This window comes from Gymnoscopelus microlampas (assembly GCF_963454915.1).
Source record: "Gymnoscopelus microlampas genome assembly, chromosome: 2".
NCBI classification, from domain to species: Eukaryota; Metazoa; Chordata; class Actinopteri; order Myctophiformes; family Myctophidae; genus Gymnoscopelus; species Gymnoscopelus microlampas.
In genome coordinates this window covers 17,614,675-17,619,674 of record NC_139939.1, presented here as the reverse complement: position 1 = coordinate 17,619,674, position 5,000 = coordinate 17,614,675, and the positions used below count along the sequence as shown (strand labels likewise).

General features: G+C 48.0%; 1 pseudogene across 1 annotated transcript in view; it reads left to right on the top strand.

Moving 5' to 3' along the window:
* Positions 1-1,651, top strand: part of LOC311054247 (CDP-diacylglycerol--glycerol-3-phosphate 3-phosphatidyltransferase, mitochondrial-like) — a 2,118-nt pseudogene extending 467 nt beyond the window's left edge. Inside the window, exon 3 of the transcript in view lies at positions 165-1,651. The product of the transcript in view is annotated as a CDP-diacylglycerol--glycerol-3-phosphate 3-phosphatidyltransferase, mitochondrial-like (transcript). The remainder of the gene's footprint in view (positions 1-164) is intronic.
* Positions 1,652-5,000: the final 3,349 nt, after the last annotated feature.

The following is a 5,000-nucleotide window of genomic DNA, read 5'->3' as shown; positions in this document are numbered from 1 at the left end:
TGAGTATATTGCTTTTTTTTGTTTACAAAATAAAGAAAGAAATTGCACACATTTTTCAACATTTCTAACATTAAAAACATATAAGAAATTCTCAACCCTCTAAGAAGTAGTGAAAATAGCAGATCTACAACCTGACATGTTGTGAGCTTGCAGATCTCTTGCAGAGAGGGTCTTCGTTGCTGATGCTGGCCCCTCTCCTGGCGGAGGCGGACCCGGCTCCTCGTCACTTCTCAATGCCCGCGGGGGCCCATGGAGTGGACGGCGGCCTCCATGCCCGCTTCAGATGGATGGCGGAGCACGTGCCCGCCTTCAGGGTGCCAGGCACCCATGTGCACATCCTCACCTCTCCTGACCAGTTCTATCAAGCTATGAAGGCACGTATCAAAATAGCCAAGAGGAGAGTGGTGATGGCCTCGCTATATCTGGGAACAGGTGGACTGCATGGAGGAAGCACTGGAACGCTCACAGGAAGACGGCGGGGCACCTGACCTCAAAGTCTCTGTCCTCCTGGACTACTCGCGTGGCTCGCGAGGCCAGGTGAACTCAAGGACCATGCTGCTGCCTCTTTTAAGGCGCTTCACAAGTCAGATGCGTGTCTCTTTGTGCCAGACGTGAGAGGTCTGCTGAGGCTCCTAATCCCCCAGCGTTTCAACGAGACCATCGGAGTCCAGCACATCAAGGTTTACCTGTTGTACAACAGCGTCATCATCAGCGGGGCCAACTTGAGTGACTCGTACTTCACCAACCGACAAGACTGTGGAAGTGGCCGACTTCTTCTTCTTCTTCTTCTGGTGGGGGCCGTGGGCGACGTGTCCCTGCAGCTTCAGCCAGACGACTCGGTCCACATGCTGGACGGCGCGGTGCACCCGTACAAAGGCAACCGGGCTGATTTCTCGTCCTCGGCCAACAAGCGGATCATGGAGGTGGTCGACGCGGCTCGAGCGCGGCAACGGATTTCTGAACGTACCGGAAGACTCAGGGAGGGGACGAAAGGGCAGGGGAGTGGGGCGAGGGTGAAGAAGACACGTGGGTGTTCCCGCTGGTTCAAATGAAGCCTCTGGGGATCCAGGAGGATGAGCAGATCACACAGCGTTTGCTGACAGATGCAGGTCCAGACGCCACGGTGTTCCTCACATCAGGTTATTTCAACCTGACACGTACCTACATGGGTCTGGTGCTCTGGACCGGAACCGTCTACCGCATCCTCACCGCCTCGCCAAAGGCCAACGGCTTCTTCGGGGCCAAGGGCGTCGTTGGGGCCATTCCCGCGGCTTACGTACACATCGCCAGGCAATTCTACAGCAAAGTATGTGAACTGAGACAGCAAGAGAGGGCGCATCTCCATGAGTATCACAGGCCACAGTGGACCTTCCACGCCAAGGGTCTGTGGTATTACCTGCGGGGCCAGGAGCGGCCTTGCCTGACTCTAATTGGCTCCCCTAATTTTGGTTACCGCTCGGTTCATCGCGACCTGGAGGCACAAATCGCCATAGTGACAAAGAACCAGGAACTGCAAGCCCAGTTGCAGGAGGAACAGGAGATGTTGTACATGAGATCCACAAAGGTGTCCATCACTACGTTCGAGCGTGCCGACCACCATGTCAAGCTGTGGGTTAAGCTGGTGATGCCCCTCATCAAGAACTTCTTTTGACATCCCTGCAGCAGGAGGCGCTCTCCAGCTTCTCTTTGGTCTTGAGGTTGATGGTCCAGACCATGTATTCTTTTTAACTGTCACTCTGTGTCCAGCACCAGCAACAAACTGGATGTGTGCTAGTATCATGTCAGCATCATGGTCAGTATCATGTCAGTATCGTGTCAGCATCATGGTCAGTATAATGGTCAGCATCATGGTCAGTATCATGTCAGTATCATATCAGTATCATGGTCAGTATCATGTCAGTATCATGTCAGCATCATGGTCAGTATAATGGTCAGCATCATGGTCAGTATCATGTCAGTATCATGGTCAGTATCATGTCAGTATCATGGTCAGTATCATGTCAGTATCATGGTCAGTATCATGTCAGTATCATGTCAGTATCATGTCAGTATCATGACAGTATCATGGTCAGTATCATGGTCAGTATCATGTCAGTATCATGGTCAGTATCATGTCAGTATCATGGTTAGTATCATGGTCAGTATCATATCAGTATCATGTCAGTATCATGTCAGAATCATGTCAGTATCATGGTCAGTATCATGGTCAGTATCATGTCAGTATCATGGTTAGTATCATGGTCAGTATCATGTCAGTATCATGTCAGTATCATGTCAGAATCATGTCAGCATCATGTCAGTACCATGGTCAGTATCATGGTCAGTATCATGGTCAGTATCATGTCAGTATCATGTAACAACTTTGTAGAAACTCACAACATAGTTCACAACACGCCGCAATGCAACGCATTGTGAACTTGTACTGTTAGATCTTCTATTTTTGCCAAATATTACCCCCAGAGTAGGGACGTTAGGGGTATCAGTATCAGTATCAGTATCAGTATTGGTTTTGAAAGCAGTGGGCGTAGATTTTCCCAGACGTATCATCTCTGATCATCTGGAGACTAGTGTGTGTGTGTGTGTGTGTGTGTGTGTGTGTGTGTGTGTGTGTGTGTGTGTGTGTGTGTGTGTGTGTGTGTGTGTGTGTGTGTGTGTGTGTGTGTGAGTGTGTTGGTGGTTAGTACGTGATAGACTGCAGCTCCCATTATAGCATCGGGGGAGTGATTAGACTTGTCTCTGAGCTGATTAATATCCCCCTGTGATGCTCAGCGAGGTGAGACAAACGATTATGGGATGGACAGATAATGGAAAGATAATGCCCCCATGGATCACACTGTCAGAACAGAACGAAACGGGGAGGAAGGGACGGGGAGGGAGGGAGAGATATGGAGAAGGAAAAAGTGAAGGCAGATGAGAGAGGATAGAAAAGTGAGGCTGGAGGAACTTTGGCGACTGAGTAAGAAGCCGGGCAAAATGGCCACAGTGTGTGAATATGGTCAACATACGTACATTGCATAGCAGCAGATAGTTCACCTCACCCCGTAGCACTACCACATATGTTCACATGATATGTGAACATAAAAACACATGTTTTCCTTGTTGACCATAAATCCTATAGAAAGTTAGTTAGAGAGCATGTTGTTTGGACAGATGCTACAGTAGGTTTGATGTGTACGTGGTGTCCTATTTATTTTGAAGCTATAAATAGTTTTTGCACTATTTTTGCAGTTATTTACCCTCTCGTTTGTTGACTATAGGGCTCACGCCGTTTACTGATCTCGCACTTTGTAAGTCGCTCTGGATGGAGTGTCTGCTAAATGCCTAAATTGTAAACTGTTCAGTCACTGACACATGTGGTGACACGTGTTACGACCACAGAACCTCACATACGGTGCAAGACACGCCATGGACATGATAGAGGGAAGAAGAGAGAGCTACATTATAGAGACAGGTGGTTTGGAAAGAAAGAGAGGGAGGGAGGGAGGTTGGCTGCAGGAGAGAAAAGCCAGCCGGTGTTTGGCCCGACATAATCTATGCTAGAATAATGATGTCACAAAGATAGAGAGAGAGAGAGAGAGAGAGAGAGAGAGAGAGAGAGAGAGAGAGAGAGAGAGAGAGAGAGAGAGAGAGAGAGAGAGAGAGAGAGAGAGAGATACTGTAGTTAAGGAGTGAGAGGCGGAGAGAGAGAGAGAGAGATAGTTAAGGAGTGAGAGGCGGCCAGAGGCTAAGAGGGGTGAGGGAGGTTATGCAAGGCCACACAGAGGAGGGGGAGAGCTACTGTGATAGAAGGAAAGGAAGGGAGAGAGAGAGAGAGAGAGAGAGAGAGAGAGAGAGAGAGAGAGAGAGATAGCAAAGCAATGAGAGAAAGAGTGAAGTGTGAAATTCAGTTTGAATGTGATTTATCACAGTATTATAATACTGTTACCAGTAGAACGACTATGGCGAAGTCTTTCTTGTTATGAGTGGTGAGTGGTAATGGGACTGTGGTTAAGGAGTTCCAAACCGATACTGATTTCTAAACCTGTAATACAACAATAGAGGTTATGCTAAATAAACCCTTATATGCAAAGTATAACCAACGTGTACAGTATATCAAATAAATAAACCCTTATATGCAAAGTACAACCAAAGTGTACAGTATATCAAAGAAACCTTTTTGCTATTAAAAAAATCACACCCAGTGTGAAGTGAGCGCGGTGCTATTTAAAAACAACAGTGGTCATCACAGTGATGGAAGCTCACTTTTTTTAAAAAGTATTTTTAGCGGTGCCAACCGCTCTATACGTGGCTTTTGACTTTTGTATGTCCGTCCGTCCGGCCGGCGGTTTCAGCACGGGATGAGCACGGCAAAGAAGCAAACAGCTATAACTTCAGTTTGCAGCATGCCACCAAGTCCAAATTTGGTATGTGGACTTAGACCACCAATAGGGACGAGCATGAATTGATGACGTTATCAAAAAGGGGTCCAGGGACCCCCAGTGCCCGTATGAGCACGGGATGAGCACGGGATTTTAAACAGCTATAACTCCAGTTTGCAGCATGCCACCAAATCCACATTTGGTATGTGGACTTAGACCACCAATAGGCACGAGCATGAATTGATGAAGTTATCAAAGAGGGGTCCAGGGACCCCCCGCGCCCGTATGAGCACGGGATGAGCACAGGATTTTAAACAGCTATAACTCCAGTTTGCAGCATGCCACCAAGTCCACATTTGGTATGTGGACTTAGACCACCAATAGGCACGAGCATGAATTGATGAAGTTATCAAAGAGGGGTCCAGGGACCCCCCGCGCCCGTATGAGCACGGGATGAGCACGGGATTTTAAACAGCTATAACTCCAGTTTGCAGCATGCCACCAAGTCCACATTTGGTATGTGGACTTAGACCACCAATAGGGACCAGCATGAATTGCTGAAGCCCCGCCCCCTCTGTCTTCCCATTGGCTGGCCTTCAAACAGCCATAACTCAAGTTCGCAGCATGCTATGGAGTACAAAT